Below are 18403 nucleotides of genomic sequence, written 5' to 3'. Positions count from 1 at the left end.
GAAAATATTAAATAAATCAAGAATCCATTTGCTGCGTTCCCACGAGTTGTTGTACTTTTCTCTTCTGGTATCATAGTTCCTGTTCAATTCCCAGCTTCTTAATCCCAGATAAATCTAATCAGATATTACTATATTTGGCGGAAAAAATGTTTTTCAACCACTCGGAAATGTGACAGATGTTAAATTATTTGCAAATTTCAACAGTTTTTGATCTGACGTATGAGTACTTTTGACGCGTGTATATAAATGGATATTATATTACTCGTTTTTCTGCAAAAGATTACGGATAAAAGATAACGAACTTTTTAACTTATGCAGTTTTTTTAGTATAAAACTTCTACAATAATCGTTATTCGGGGTGTTATTTTAATCTGAATTTATGAGATGTTTGCGAATGTTAAACATTAAAAAAATTGTTTTTGATTTTTTAGAGCATTTTTATCTTAAAAGGGCTATTAGTCTTGAAACACGATTTTAAGTTATTTCACTTTTTATTTGAGTCTGTTACCATTCGAAAAAATGTAAGTTATTTACCTTTCAAATTTAGTCTGTCTGCTGCAAATTGACAATCAAAATTAATAGTTGTAGTTCTTAAGAATATTATTTTTTTTACTTTTTAAACTGATTGATTTAAATAAAAGCGCATTTAATTTACGATATATCTAGTCAAACACATTAGTACATTTACAGAATTACGATATACATTTTTTACATTTTCTAATATACAGATGATAGGAAGAGTTTTTTTCTTTCTTTTCTTTTTTTTTTTTAAACTAAACACTACTTAGAGCCATCTGTCGCTCATCTATTAGTTGGAATGCTACCAAATTTAGTAGGAAGACTAATGACGACACGAGAAATATAATTCTTTCGAAGGAATTAGTTTTGAAACTTGCCGATAGTAGAAAATGTGGCACTGTTCTATCTCTCACAATTGAAAAGCTGGATGAAACGCAGGTAAAATTTGAAAATGAAAATACTGGGTTATGTAAATGACAGCAGCGTCAGTAATTCAATCTCTTACTTTAACTCAGCGCACGCTACTTTTCAAACTGCTTTATGTTGATCAATAGAACGCAACCTCCTCTCTTCGTGAGTTTAGAAGTCGTAACAACCTACGTAAAAGTCCTCTACCAATTAATGCATTGAAAAGCCCGATTCAGAATTTTGAAGAAACAGTATCCATAACAGTTCGGTTTGTTAGAGGGTGGAAGCCCGTGTAAGAACCAGACAGTTATTTATATTACGACTGCAATCGTCGACGACACCCGTAGCACCATTGCTGGTAGTAGTACTGCTCCGAGAATTGCCCAACTATAAAACATAGTGATGGGGTAAATCTTGCAGAACGTTCTTCCCAGACAGACGTTCTTGCAGAACCCATACAAGATAAAGCGTGTTCAGAAATTAAACACAATGATTAGGATAAACGGGCAGCATTTACTCTGACATTTCTTGTCAGATGGAGTCGACAATGTTTGACATGATGGATAACTCTGTGGGAAGATGAGGTCCATTTTTACCTAAATGGTAGCCAAGAGGACAGTTCGCCTACAAACAACTCCATGTAATTTAGGAAATCCAGTTGCATTCACAAAAACCACTATTTGTTGTGGATGCACAATAAATTTCATCAGCGAAGCGTTCTTTTGTGAGAACAATTACGTTAAAAGGGCCACACTTATGTATTATTACCAAGCAGAGAGGTTATAACATGCTGACGGGTTTTGTCATTCTGCAACTTCAGCAGAGGCAGCTGCTGTATTAGGGAACTTTTATGGGGATTGAATAACACCGCACATTATTCTATCGGTCGAGGTTGTTGCACTATTACTTTACAGAAAGAAGGGGTCATAAGTCGCTTTTTTCCTTTTCACGGCCGCATCTCTCCCCGGATCTATCCCCATGTGGTTTTCCCTGCGGAGTTATTTGAAGTTCAAGGACTACCTTGTTGTAACCTCGTCCTTGACGACATATCACAAGCTATGCTGAGCACTCCAGGTGACATTAGGCTCTACTGTCGAGAATGTTATGTACAGGATGCAATGTGTGATCCACGAGAAGATGGTCAAGAGACCTGTGCACCACCGATGAAGTTGTTTTATGGAATTAAGTGCTGTGGTGCGCTGAAATATCACATTTGTAATACTTTGGGGCAGTTGCTTTGTAGCATCAAAGCGGTGTTGCACTGATGTTTTTCTTTTATTTTCTTTTTCTTTTTTTTGTTTTGTTTTGTTATTGATTTATCTAGTTCTCAGGTACTTTCTCAGCTCAGACTAGAACTGTGCCACATTTTCTCCTATCGGCAACTTTCGAAATTAATTTTTTTTTCCTACGAAGTCTTTTTTTCCAAATCATTAATCCCGCTACCAAAATTTAGGTATAGATGGTTCAGAGTAGTGTCAGTTTAAAAACAAACATCGTGTATAACGTTTCCATATTAGCCTAAAAGTATATTCATATAGTATCCTATAAACTGTTTCAGTATTCCTTACGGGTAATCTTTATTCATAAGGGATTTTTTTTAGTGAGTGATAAATGTTAAAAGAGCCCTTTTTTGGGCAACCGTTAAAATCCGTTAAAATCTGAAGCTCTCTAAATTTATTTATTTTACTTTTTGTCATAATTTCTTTTTCGTTTTAGAAGGATACTTCCCAAGTTGAAAATTTTAAAATATTATCGCATTAGTTATAATGAAAACTGATTCTTTCACTTGTGAATTTTATAAATTTGTTAGCATAGTAACAAACTATTCAAATAAACTTCGAAATTTCAAACCGAAACGAAGTAAGCTAAGTCGATAGGCTCAGAAACTTGTTTAAATGAACTTTGTTTAAATGAACTTTTTTCATTATTCGAAAGTAAACACATATTTTATAACGCAAAAAGTAATAGTATGTAAAAATGGTAATACATAAAAAGTATATAAAAACTGACAGTGTAAAATATTTACATTATAGTCAGCTGTGAAATCTCTAGCATTTGGTAGTTCGTTGATGAAGCAAAGTACATGAGGCTATCTGGGCAAAGTATTCGATGACTATCTGCCTAAGGGGACGGATGCCTTCGTGGAAAGACTTTCAAATGGAAATTGGATGCTTATACACATTACAAATGAGGAAAACCACAGAAATGCCCATGTAGACAAGCAGTTCGCTACGATTCGAAAACCGGACCGAACTACCAGTGTTATTGACTTTATTACTCGGCTGCTTGTGGGTTGTCCTGCTTAAAGGAAGAAATATGTTCGTGGAGCACTTTCTAAGGAAATTGGTTCTCATTTGCGTTATGGAAAAACATAAAAAAAAAAAAAAAAAAAAAAAAAAAAAAAAAAAGAAAAACATTAAAAAAAAAAAAAAAAAAAAAAAAAAAAAAACCGCTCTCGAGACCAATTTTTTTACTGGATTTTGAACCAGGGCTGAATATCCAGTGTTTTAGCGGTAGTAACGCATTCGATTACCAGTGAGAGATCCACTTGAGGATTTATGTCAATTAAAATTTGAGAAGAATCTTAAAGCGAATCAACTATCAAAAATGGCAGCACCAAAGACGTTAATAAATTAAACTTTGCTGGGTATCAAGAGCGGAAGTATGCTCCCTTTTTGAAAATAAAAACGGAAGAAAAAATCGCTAAGTGCTGCTTCATCCGGCTATTTCCATATTCATTTTTTTTTATTTGTATACTAGTTTTTAGAATTTTGTACTGACTTGAAGATAAAGTGTTTTTGTGTCAAGAGGTAAATAATGGAGATGTGCAGTATGAAATAAAAAAAATATGTAAATAATAATGTTCTGTGCATTAAACTTCCATGCTCCATTCGGTCGTATTATTACGAAGAGTTGAAACACTGTAACAAGTTTTATCTTTAATCTCCATCAGGTGATACAATTTATCGCAAATTGATTAATGTTGAAACTGACTTTCGAGAAGTCAGTTAAAGACAAATCACATTTATAACTGCCAATAATGAAGATATTTCCTTAAGGTTCATTTATAATGCAGATATTATATATATTTATAATGCATATGTAAAATTATAATTTAAATGATGCATTTTTATAGTACAGATATCTATCAAGAACTTCACATTTATACTGCTCATAGCAAGTGCTTTCTTAGGGAACATATGTTATCTCGTCTGAAAACTTTATTATGAAAATATGTCTGAAAATTTTAATTGCGCGGACCAATTAAAAATTAAGAATCGAATAGACCAGGGGTTCTTAAAATTTTCAAACTTTGTACCACGTAAATATGAAACAAAAATACTCTTTATATTATTTAATTATATTCGTAAATGAAACGTTTACATTACAATAAAATACATTTAAGTACACCACGAGTATACTGGAGTGCCGCTACGATTCTTGGAAATCGTAACGTCGGGAAATTCTTCGAAGCTTTTGCGAAGGGTAAAAAAAAAAAAGAAAGAAAAAAGTCAGATTTAATTAGAAATGGCTTTTAAATTTTTTAAATCTTGGAAAAGTCGTCATTTCAACATTAAAGCTAGAGTCATAAAAGTAAAAAACTTGAAAAATATATGTGTTTCTGAATATTAAAGATTAAAACAAAATGTTATAAGGGGCGCAATTTTACATTCATTTTGAATAAATTGTATCACTGAAAATATTGTAATGTACTACCAGTGGTACATGTACCAAAGTTTGAGAACCGCGGGAATAAACTATTCGAGTAAATCTTTTTTGACTCTCAGAAGTAAAACAATATATTAAAATCTATTTCTTTGTTTTTTGCTTACTTCTTGCCCTTTTCCTTGAAAAATATGATACCATACAAAATGTTTAAGCAATAACGACATAAACTCACTTGTTTGTTTGATATTTAATTCACCTCTTTATACCGAAATATTATACCTATATTAGGAAATCAGCTTATTTTCCAGTTTCGAATGGCTACTGCTTAATAAAAATGTGATAATTCGTGCAAGTATATTTTATTTGCGTATATCTATATCTATATCTATCTATATACATATACACACACAGTGAAAATTTTGATGCGGCTGACGTAGTAAATGTGTGATTGCAATCACAGCTGGTTGAACACTTCTTAAACTTGTACGGTTTATATTTATTTTAAGTTTAAACTATCTTTCCTGTCAAGCCTTACTTTCCCCTGGAACTGCCAATGCCAGAGTATGTAAGTTTTAGTAGAACGCGCAAGGATTCAAATTATCAGCGGAAGTATTCTGAGTTAAATAGAATGGAAACGAGTTCGAGGTGTGCTGTTCTTACTTCACGAGCGCGGAGGTAGTTAGCCAGAAATTGAAGAATCCCGCGTTTCGGCCTGTGTGCTTGCCTCGGAGAAGTGTAATTCGTTCAACGTGATATTCAAAGTTTGCTGAATTAGCAGCGGTATTGTAAAACGCGGTGAGGTTAGTTACGTTTAGAGAGCCTCGTAGTTAGAGTCTTGTTATTATTTTTTTCAGGTTCTTATTATAATTTTACCGCCGGGTCGGCGTAGTTTGTGAGCGTCAAGAGCACTCAATTGTAATTTCTTAAGTTGAATAAAAACTGACTTAAGCCCTTAGCAAGACTCTGTCTATTTTCCAGTTTCAACAGTCACCTCTTGGTTGCGTGCAGGTTGGAGGCGCGCAACTCTACATTGGCGCCCGAACACTTATCGAACTGAAATGGCGGAAAATCGGATGAAAGCCGCGGGACAACACCAAGAAATGGCAAGCCAATTGGAAGGATTTGGATACCAGGTCCAGACTTTGAGAGCGTCAATCAAGCCAAACGTCAATTTCGACGGAAAAAATTCTGTGGCGATATTTCTAGAAGGCCTAGAAAATCACTTTCAGCTCTACCCTGTGCCTGAAAGACAAAAAGTTGCCATCGCCACATCTGCACTAAGAGGACAGGCCGCGCTATGGTGGAAGAATATAGGCAAATTTTTATTAGGGGAATTTGGAAGCCAGACATATACATTTGAAAATTTCAAAAAATCGTTAGTAAAGGCCTTCCCCATAGTGAAAGATCGAGCAACGCTGGAAGCCGAACTATATAGTTTCTATCAACGGGATATAGAAGAGTTGACGGACTTTATTTTGCGAAAAATTAAGCTGACGGATATGCTGTATGGGAAGAAACCCGACGTGGAGATTATTGAAATAATCTTACCAAGATTGTTACCTGCTGTTCAAGACTACTTCGAAATTAGAAACCCAAGCACATTACAATTACACATTACAACCAAGCAATTAGAACAGGAGCTCTTCGAATTGGCGGTGAAGTTTCAAAATCGCAGAATAGCGGAAAAAGCTAGAGGGGCATAGTATTCTCAAAGTACCCGAAGGAAATCTTCAAATGAGCAAACCAGAAATGCAAACCGCTTTTATCGGGGAAAGAGCTATCAAGCTACTTCATCGAACCTCGAAGGTCAAGGCCCAAAAAGAAAATTCGAAAACAAACATCCGCGTACCCAGAAGGCAGAACTTGAAAGGAAAGCTTTAAACGAGTAGAGGGGCCTGTGAAAGGCAGGGTCCAGACCCCGGAAGTTTTAAAAAAATCCTAAAAAAAGACACTTAAATACGGTCATCGTAAAGAACTCACATCTACCAATTATACAAGTCCTGGTTGGCGATGTACCAGTAGAAGCCCTCATCGATACAGGAGCAGAAGGAAATTTTATGAGCGAAACATTCTTCAAAAAGAATTTTTATAGGGTACGATTATTTAAAACCAAAAATACGGAAATTATAGCGGCGCAAGAAAAACCTGTCACTGCATCGGGAAATTATCATTAAACATACAGGTAAAAGAGGAAAGCCTCAAAGTATTAATTTTTGTAGTGAAGAATCTGCAAAATCCTCTTATTTTAGGTATGGAGTTTTTAAGGGCCGCGAGGGCCAAATTGAATTTTCAAGACAGTTCAGTTGTGCTGGAGATGGACCAGAGGGTGGTGGAACCTGTGGAACAACCGCAAGTTGACCTTAGCCATCTGAATGACCATGAAAGTCAAGCCATCCAGCAAGTGGTGAGTAATTTTTCTAACTTGTTTTCAGAAAAGCCTGGTAGTTGTCAAATAGTTACGCATCAGATACAATTAACTGCCTAAAAACCTTGTAGGACTAAACCATATCGTTATGACAAACAAAAAGACGTAATCATCGAAGAACATATTCAGGAGATGTTAAAGAATAAAATAATAACGCCCATAAATAGTGAGTACGCGAGTCCAGTCGTACTATGTAGGAAAAAGAACGAATTTCCTCCTTCGGATAAAAGGGCTTGGAGGTTTGCTATCGATTACAGAAAACTAAATAGTATTACTAAATTCCCAGTTTACCCTTTGCCGGTTATAGAGGAAATTATTAGAAAGATCAAATCTACAAGATACATGTCTACATTGGACTTAACGTCTGGCTACTATCAAATAGCTATGAGACCCGAAGACATACATAAAACCGCGTTTATAACAAAATCGGGCACTTATGCATTTTTACGCATGCCCTTTGGGTTGTGTGGGGCCCCATCAACATTCCAGAGAGCTATGGACATTGTTCTAAAGCCTGTCCTAGGAAAATCAACTTTAATCTATCTAGATGATATAATTATAACGAGTACTACGTTGGAACAACACATTAAAGATCTAGAAGAAGTTTTTAAATTATTAAAAGAGGCCGGTCTTACAATTAACGCCTCAAAATGCAAGTTCGCAACTAAAGAACTTAAATATCTTGGTTATAAAATTTCGCAAAAGGGTATAGAAACGCAAGATTCAAAAATAAAAGCAATCAAGAATTTCCCACCGCCCAACACCGCCAAGAAACTTTCTTCTTTCCTTGGGTTATGTTATTACTATCGGTCTTTCATAAAAGATTTCGCTAATATTGTTGAACCACTCTTAGTAATTAAAAGAAAGAGAAGTAAATTTACGTGGACAGCGGAAGCAAATACAGCATTTGAAAGATTAAAAGAAGCGCTCATCAATGCCCCTGTCTTGAAATTCCCGGAGGGGGACGAAAACCTGGAAATTGCAGCAGATGCGTCGGACAATGCGGTGGGTGCGGTTCTTATGCAAAATAGCCATCCTCTGGCATTTTTTAGTAAAACGTTGAATCAGACACAAAGGAATTATACAGCTACAGAGAGAGAAACATTAGCCATATTAATGGCTGTACACAAATTTCGAGTTTATTTCGGCAAAGCGCCAGTAACAGTCTTTTCGGATCATGCGGCTGTTGGTAGACTTTACTCGGGGAAAAACCTAACGCCCAGGTTAATAAGATGGGCTTTAAAACTCCAAGAATATAATCTAATAATAAAATATAAACCGGGTAAGGAAAACAATGTAGCTGACGCACTTTCTAGTATGAAACTGGACGATGAAGGAAATGAACTTAAATGCGCTGTGTTGACTTCAAAAATTTTAGATTCTAGAGATACGATTATCACTGAAATGAAAGCTGATCCTGAATTTGGAAATATCTATGCATATTTGAAAGACCCCGAAAGCTTGAAGCACACAGATATCGATGCGATAAGAAATAGAGCAGAAAACTATGAAATAATAGATAATTTATTATTTTATACGAAAACAACAAACGAAAATCTCGAGTACAAACCAGTCATCCCAGCCTCGCTTCGATTAAGCATTTTGAAGGAATTACACGACGCGAAAACAGCGGGTCATTTAGGGGTCAGAAAAACTTTAAAAAGGGTACGCGAGGCGGTATATTTTCCGCAATTATACAAAATAGTGACTGCGTATATCAGGTCCTGCAATCAATGTCAGTTAATAAATGATAATAATTACAGCCCGGCCGGGTACTTAAATAGCATTCGCGCTACATTTCCGAATGAAATTTTAGGCATAGATCATCTTGGTCCCTTCCTCCAGAGCGAGTTAAATAAAAATCGTTTTCTTTTAGTAATAATAGATCATTTTTCTAAATGGACAGAAACTGTTCCACTTAAACGCGCGTCAGCCAAAACAGTCGCAGATGCATTCTTACACAGATACATTTTAAAATACGGTGCACCGATAAAAGTCATTAGCGATAACGGAAAACAATTCATTAGTCAAATATTTGAAAACATATGAACTGGACTTGGCATACGCCATATCAAAATGGTTCCGTATAGACCACAGGCAAACATAGCAAAAAGAGTGAATAAAAACATCGTAAAAATAATTCGCAGTTACGTTAGCACACATCACAAGCGCTGGGATGGCTACATAAATGAATTAGCTTATGCTTTAAGAACGGCAAATCACGATACTACGGGAAAAACCCCAGCAGAATTATTTTTAGGCCGAAAGTTAATTACGCCTTTAGATAAATTATTCTTTGTGCAACAAAGAGAGCAAGAGTTTAAACAGAAAGATGTGCAAAAACTTATTGATCAGGCGCTTAAAAGCTCGGATACGGCAGGAAATAAGCAAAAAGTGTATTACGATAGAAAAGACCGTGAAGCAGATTTTAAAGTTGGGGATAAAGTATTGAAGCGGAAATTTTCTTCATCAAGTGCCCCAGACAATTTTACTGCAAAGTTAGCTCCAAAATTTGAAGGCCCCTATGTAATTCAGGAAATGAAAGGAGTCGTATTGTACCTTAAGAACGAGAGAGGGGAAATCTGTAAAGCAAGTCCCGACCAGGTGAAAAAATACTATAATCCAAATGATTTTGAAATCCTTAAAAGTTTCTTGCAGGACTCAAGCCTAAACGAAGTAGAAGGTCCAGAAATAACGACAACCGTTCCACCACCCAAGAAGCAGAGTACTGAAGAGAGACCTAGCCCTTCTACAACCCAGACGACGGTACCAAAAAGAAAAAATGAAAACTTTCAAACTCCAGCATTTAAGAAAAACAAGAATGCAAAGCCACAGCGTGAAGAAACCTTGGTAAAGAGGAAAACACCACCTACAACGTATCGCAGTAGAAATTATACATCAAGGAGAACGCTCCCAGGGCCAGAGAGTCAGGTGCAAACAAGGCCGCCGTTCCGGAAACTAAAAAGACAGCAGGAGGAACGAAAAGACCAGGAACAACAGAAGAAATTCAAGAAGGACTCCAGACCGGAGGACGTCAAGACCAGCCGTCCAATGCAAAAACGAAAAAGACAACAACCCGACGATTACTCCGCCAAGAGGCCAGCATGCAGAGGACGCAAAAGAAAAACTAATGTGGACGACACTCTGAGGTCAGTAAGGAGAAGATTGACGTCCATGAAACCTATAACGTGGGAACAATTTTACCAGAAAAGAATGACGGAGTTTGAATCATCGAAAACTCAAAGATAAGTTAAAATCTTCTATAATTTTTTTTTTTTTTTTTTTTTTTTTTTGTTCCGAAATATTATGCGTAAGTACGAAGTTCTATGTTTTAACGAAAATCAATATGTCTCGGTTGAGACTTAGTTTTGTTTTACTTTATTTAGCTAAGGCAAAAGTATTATTTTCTTTAAGTACAAATCTAAGAACAAGCATTTTCTGTTGGTCGAAAGACTAATTCTGTTATGTTAAAGCCAAAATTTGGCCGAAGATAAAAATAACTTTGTATTCTTGTATTAATAAGAATTTTAGTTTAAGTGCCGCCACCTTGGCAAAGAATGAGTAAAGTAAAAATTTATTTTCTCTTATTCATTTTATGGTACATTGTAAAAATCATATATATTAAAATTTTGTAAATATACGTAAATACTTGAATGTTATGTAAAAGTAGAATTTAGTCTAGAAGCATAAAATTTTAGATGCTAAAAGTAAATGCTTAAAAGCAATGGATTCGAATTTAAGTATTAAACTGTAGATAAAGTTATGCTTTAGAGCGAAAGCCTGTATGTCTAAAGATGAATGAGGGGGAAGTTAGAATGAATGTGTTTTGTAGGGTTCTCCACCTACACTTGAATTTTTAAGAATGTTAAAGTGGCTCATCGAGTTGTAGAATGTCGAGTAAGGTGTGTCTATTTGGTCGTTGAATTCTAACAAATCATGGTGGTTAGGGGAAGTGTTGTAAGACTAAAACACGAATATTCCCGTTTGACACCACACATGGTGGAGAGCCAGGGTAAAGTTAAATTAATGTTTGAATAATTGAATGAATGGGAATTAAGCAGTAACGAATCGTTTAAAAACAAAAATTTATTCAGTGTCAAGAAAGCGTAAATTATAATGTATTTAGAAAGATACTGATACTTATTCCTTCCAGATGCTGGAAGGAAAAGAACAAGATTGATTGATGAAGTCCAGGAAAAGTTGCTGTAAGAAGAGAGATTTATATAAGTATCGACAGAAATTTAGTATACATTTTGTTACATAAGATTTTTTTTTTTTTTTTTTTTTTGTGTAAACGAGGCTCTTGAGAGTTATAAGATTAATCAAGATAGTTAGATCAGAATTATAGAAACTTTACGACAGGCAAAAGATTTATTTTATACTATTCTTCATTTATTAATAAAACACGTATATTTATTAATGCAACAATAGATCTTATGCCAAGAAAGGAAGTCTTCACAAGACGGGGCATACTTCATGCTTTTTTTTTCAGCTTTCAGCCTAAGGCAGTCTTCGTCTTTCCGGTTTAAAAAGAAGTCTGAAGTTATTCAAATATTAACGATCGTCTAAAAGGGTGCTTTTAGTGGTTTATAAGTAGCTCTTTAGTACGGTTTATCAGAAGAGATTATCCGCAGAGATGAACCAGATGGAAAAGCGAAATATGTTATAGGATACTAGATAATTTGTATTTATATTAATATAGGAACTTTATATATCTTCCGTATATGTAAAAAGAAAAAAAAATATGTAATGTAATTTTATAAAAAATTTTATTTGATATTATTAGGTACATTATGAGTTAAATGCACTTTTATTTAAATCAATCAGATTAAAAAATATGTTCTTTAGAACTGCATCTATTGCTTTTAAATAGTTTAGTTTGTCAACCAATATCAGATAGATTAAATATGAAAGATCAATATCTTACGTTTTTTCGATTGAAAACAGACTTGAATGAAAAGTGAAACAGCGCAAAAGCATATTTTGTGACTAATAACCCTTTTGGGATAAAAAAAAAAGGCTTAGTGTAGCCTGTAGCCGCACAGATTACAGAAGTTCTGGGGTCGGCCTTTCAAGAGACGGAGAAATCATAAATGTGCTTGGTAAGAGTTTTAATTCCATGTATACTGTGCATGCTTTTACGTGTTCTCTCCTTTTCTGTCATGTACGAGATTTTACAAGAGGCTAGAATTACTGTTTTCTGCTGTTGTTATTGTATTGTTACCAGAATACATGTCTGAACATGGGCACAGAAACCATTTCATAAATATTCATGGATGGAGCGAGAGAAAACCTGTCGTCGATTAAAGCTTAGACACCTAATGAGTATCAGTACGACTGTTGTCAGCTTCAATCCAGTTTTGATCGAGAATGATCTGGAGGACAAAACCTGTGGATTTCATCCTCTTTTCCTCAATCCTCATCCCCTAAAGGGGACTTCAGCTGGACAGAACTTACATGCCCCATATCACTAAGTCACTACACAATATCAGCCATTCAACACTTTCTTGGGATTCAAATATGGGCCCAATGATATGGCAGCCGGCTCAACTAATCGATATTTCTACCACGGCAGCATTATCTGTTGAATGACACATTATTTATAAATGGTTCTTTTTTATATACGACTTACTACAAAAACATACATACAGACGAAGAAGAAATGATATTGCTGCTTTGTAAATGAAAATACAGTTATTTTAAGTTATTCATCGAGAACATTTGAACATTTGGTTTTGAAATAACACAAAAGAAAATTTGCTTTTTAAACAACATACTTGAATTGTTAAAACTAATACCAACCGAGCTTTTCTCAGTAAATAAGCATTTTTCAGTTGATTTCTGTCTCAAAATGAAGAAATGTCAGAAGGTAATTCAAATTATCAGTAGACGAAGTAATTATTGAGATAATACGAAAATTTAAATGATAAATTTACTCTGAAGGACGGTTGAAACATTCAGATACCATTATTTAAGGCGAAAAGATCGAAAATAAAATTACTTTCATTTGTACTTTTACTCAGTATTGCAGATATTAGACGTCTCATAATTTTCTGTTTAATATATAAGGCGCTATACAAAACTTCGCGAGCTTTCTTTAAAAATATTTATTAGCTTCCATTATGCTTCATTATGCTTTCGATCAACTCTCGTTTGCAATGTAAACATGAATCCCAACCCTGTTTTCAAAGAAAAGCCATCTTTGTTTCGGAGTTGAGTATCATTTACTGTTCTCTCTAGAAGTCGTTTACAAAACTCAATCAGCCTCATTTTTCTTTTAGGTTAGATGCAGCGGTGTTAGAAAACTAAATCTGGTTAAAGAGAATGAAGGACAAATGTTCTGTTACTGGATTCCTAAATCTGCTTAAACCTAACTTCCCAAAATAATTATCACCTGCACTTCTATTTCTTAAAGCATAATATTAAAGCATAAGGCACATTTTACTAATTGAAGTTTTTTGGGTGGGACCATAAGTAAGGAATTAGCTTCCTTATTTCGAGAAACTTTGCATTTTTGGAAATAATACTTAGAATCAAAGCTCAAAACATTTTTCTGAGGCCTGGGTTAGATATATTCTCTACCTTAAATTAAGCACAATGCACATTCAATAAAGTTCAGCATTAAATAAAGCTCAATAAAATTGTATTCCCTACATTAAATAAAGCTCAACGAAGTAGAGACAACTATGAGATTAAAAATTTGTTGCTTGATGTTATTGTATGAAGATGTATATCCTGTTGAATTATGGCTTTTCATTTTCCTCCTTTCTGAGATGATAAGCGCCTCATCAATGGCCAAGTGGTTAAGACCACTGAAATTGGTAGTTCGACCTGGTTTATTCCGATCTCAGGTGAGTGACTGGCTACATGGCTACTAGTTTTCATAGTTTTCCCTGTGTATAACGTGAATACTAGGCAATTTCCAGAAAATCCTCCACAAAGGCAACCTTCCTTTTAGGCAGATGGCCTTCGTAGTTTTGAAATACACAAAATAAACTAACCTGAATGATAAGCCAAACAGTGTGAAAGGAAAAACTGATCTCTAAAGACTACTATGAAATGTTGAGAAAATAAGGCATGTAGCCATATTTCTCGAATACCCTGTATAGTTTTTAGCTCGATGTGTGGCTTTTGATAAGTGTCAACCTAAATAATTTGTATCAGTTTCAGTGAGCTTAAAAAGTATGACTTGAAACTCAACATGAAACTTTGTAATAGAGAAAAAATTATCAGATATATCCAGTCAGTCTAATGCCAAATATAACTTGCAAGGGTGGATAAAAAACCAATAAACTCAAGACATCTTTCAGTGTTCGATATGTAACTGTTTTTACGAAACAGAACAACCTTGAAGAAATTTAACTAAAACTTTTATTTTTGCTGGGTGCGTAAAGTATGCAGTACAGAACATATGGTTAGCATTTCAAAACAATACATTTATATCCTTGGATAAAAGCAGTATTCTTTGTATCCATTTCTGGCACGTGTTACTTATTCTACATGGCATAGCATTGAACAAAATTTTAACGGTGTCCTGTGGGACAATCATCCAAGTTGCTTTAACTCGCGTTCTGAATTCCATCAAGATTTATTGAAAGACTGTCATAACGCATGACCCTTTGTTTAACTATATGAGACACATTTTTCAATATATTATATAAGCGGGCAATGAAGAAGTTCGACGTTGTTAACTCTGAAATAACTCGCGTTTACGTTGCAATTTGAGGAGTGACACTATTCCGTAAGACAGTTACCTCGAAGAGATGTTGCAAGTAAAGAAGCCTGATTAATCACAGAAAGTTATTGACGTAATCCAGCAACGGCATATGGCAGCCTGAACTATTATGAAAGGCGGTTGAAACCCATGTTCCTCGTTGGTGCGATACGTCAAATATGAATAAAACAGAAGTACCACACTTTACTTGCCCGTGGCAAATCATGAAAAGAAGCATTGCATTCTTCCTTACCAAATGATGTGTCTTCCGTCACATTCGGTTACGTCCTCGATGTAATTATACATTATTCGTATACGAAGTAAAGCTATCCTTACTCTCTGCTGAGAATGGACTGGAATTCTTCATCAAGCATGACGAGTTTATAAAAGAATCAAGGCTGATTTATATATGGGTACGCCTTGTGCTCTTATTTGCACAGCTTTGGGATTTATTTACTAAGGAAGCTGAAATGCTATTAATTTATTTTGTATTATTTACTTTAAATATCCTGAAAACACTTTTACGTTCGTTTTTATATATTCTTGAGATACTTTTCTGAAGATAGTTTTTCTCTTGAAATTTTGCACAGATGTATATTTGAGATAATCGTACAAAATTTTGATTTTTCCCTCGGCCTGGATTCTTCATATTTATCATTTAAGTAACATGGTTATTTATGAAAAGGTCTTAGTAAGCAGAAAGCAGCATAAGCGTGGCCTGTAATTTCGTTGACTTACGCTGTCAGAAAACTTCAACATTTTAGATGTCAATTGAAAGGTCTTATTGAGTGGAATTAAATTTTTGTTCCTATTTCCTTGCTCAGTGTTAAGTTGCGTAACGTGCTTACAAAAGAATGGTATCAAGGTGGTTAAAAATAAAAAATAAAAAGCAGAATTTGGTTACATATTTTGCTCTGTTTGTTGGCTCCGTTTGTTAAAATACCAAAATTAATTTTTGGAACACTTCTCTGCAGAAGTGTGAGAGAGCTAGATTTTTTTCCGTCTCTGTAGACAGAGCTGTTCTTTTCTTTTCTTTTTTTATTTCTCTCACATAAGTACTCCAGCACAAAATGCAATGTTTCTTTAATTTTGGTCTGAGACGTAATTTCTGTGGTTTCCTTCCCTGGATAACTGGATAACTGAAGACATATAGCGTGAATATTAACAAGACAGTTTATAAGATACTACATACGTATAATAAGTGTATTAAGATTGGTGTGAAATGTTTTAGTTATTTTAAGTCTTATAAAATATAAAATAATAAAATATAATTTGATACAAATTGGTTACATCTTCATGATGCATTTGAGAATACATAAATGATATACAATTAGAGTTTACAATTTTATAGTTAACAGAAATGGAAGTCCAAACTATTTACCCTCAGTGAGAATGCATCAATATAACGCACTTTTTAATGCGCCATTAGAACAACATGTTAAAAAGAAAGATTCGAAGAATAGATATCTACCTTTTATATAAAGAACATGTATAAAATTAAGGTTAAAAAAGTTAAATTGAAATTAAATGGACGCTTCCACTATTTTGTTTATTAGTCGCGTGTGTTTAAAAATATCGTGATATTAAAAAAAATATTGTTTACTTTTCTTCATATTTTATTAAACGCATATAACCTAAAAGGTTTCTTTCATTTACATACGTATTTTTAAGTCATATTTAAGATGTTTTGTCCCCACTCTACCGATGGCAGTGCTACTATTATCTAATACGAACTGTAAATTTCGTGTTACTTTTTCTCTGTACTGTGAAATTAATATGAATACTAGGCTGGCTACTACGCAGTTACAATTACGCGAACCCACACACATTGAATGAACAGAAATATAAAAATTCGGGAGTTCAATAAAAATCATTTTCATTATATAATAGAGTCATTAAGTTTTATCGAAATAGGGCAGTGAAAAATGTGCAATGCTTTCGCCAAGATTCGAACTCCGGACCTCCGAATACTTGTCGAGCGTATTTCATCATAAAGGTATGCAATATGAAGAGAGAAAATACCTTAGAATATTTTCAGGCTTTCGGTATGGGTACATCTGACATCATAGCATAGAATCGAGACTCAATAAGTAATAGGTTGATTTTTAGTGTGGACGATTTAATGTTAGAATGCATTGCTAGAATACATCAGTCTGTTTTGGTAACTAGTTTCCCTGCATGATAACTTATGTTTCTCATCGGTCATAAACTGCGATAAATTTAAGTTCTTTGACAGCTGCAATATTTTCTCTCTCGTTCGTTGAATAGTTTTCCATAGCAGCATGGATGAAATTCGGGTGTTTAATTACCTATATTGTAATTAAGCACCATTTCGGGGTGTTTAATTCCTATCCACTGTATTGCTAACAAACCAAATTTTGAAGATGCACAGCAAGTATGGTTAACAGCGAAACAACTCAAAGGAAGCATTTTATTTTTATGTATTCACGCGGATCAAGTGTTTAATTATTTATACCCATTTCTGCTAAATTCTCGCATGAGATTGTCAGATGAGAAATGAGCATATGCCGTTTTCAGATGAACATTGATCAATGCAAAAAGAACAAGAAATAATCCGCTATTTTCATTCTGAAAATCTGTAAACGCAAGACAGTAATTTTAGTACACTATGATATAAAACGCTAAATACACCTTTGCTTAAGTGTTTGGCTGTTTTCCAGTCCCCGAAAAACGAGTGCATGACAGATCAGTACCGTATTTGACGGCATATAAGACGCACCCTTATTTAGACAGCCACACACAAGGAAAAAAAGTTTCAATAGCGTGGTTTCTTTTAGTTCTCACGTTTCGTAAAAGCCAAATAAACAATTATTGAATGCAATTACCTTCACGTATAAGATTGTGTCCTTCACGTATAAGACGCAGGTAACTTTTTTGAGACCAAATTTAGGAAAAAAAGTACTTCTTAAATGCCGTCAAATACGGTCATGACATAATAACAGTGATAACAATAGTTTCACCGTTTGAGTTTTAGTGTAAATTTATTAGATTTTATTGCTTGATTTTGCTGAAAATAGATTTTAAGTGCAGGGAGATGAGGTATTCTTTATGAATGTCAAGCACAGATATACAGTAAAGAATGCTGTATTTTGTAAAGTTACAGAACATGCTTGATTTTATATAACTTCAGGATACCAATACTCCATTAACTAGATGCTACTTTGAATACTCGCAGTAAGAGTTGTAGCTGTTTAAAATGCAGCCATGATAACGTGCAGTAAGTGTGTCTCCTAGAAAGATGCAGCTCTGAGCAAAAGTTAAAAATAAGCCACAATAAGCAAAAGTTTTTTGAGTACGTATCTTTATATTCAGCTTAAAGAAGGTGATATAAGGAAGATGGATTTATGCACACTAATTCTGGCTTCTAAATAAATACATTGGAACAGTGAAATTTTGTTCAGGCTCTAAGTGATGTATTCACAGTAGGAAAATAATTAATTGTGATTTTAATACCTTGGCACTTTAGTTTAAGTTGAATTAATTGTAGAAAATTAAGCTATATATATAAGAGTTGTTTGCGAAAATTTTGAGAAAAATGTTCATGAGCTGAAATAATATACATTTTAAAATTAAATAGTCATAAATATTTTAGGTGTTTGTAGTCGAAAGATTACAAAGATACATTACAAAAATAAGCTAAAATTTCA

Source organism: Stegodyphus dumicola, chromosome 4, assembly GCF_044657685.1.
Source record: "Stegodyphus dumicola isolate Sdum_Otavi_A_Nest chromosome 4, ASM4465768v1".
Taxonomy (NCBI): domain Eukaryota; kingdom Metazoa; phylum Arthropoda; class Arachnida; order Araneae; family Eresidae; genus Stegodyphus; species Stegodyphus dumicola.
The sequence above is the reverse complement of the archived record's forward strand: the minus strand, read 5'-3'. Positions refer to the sequence as shown.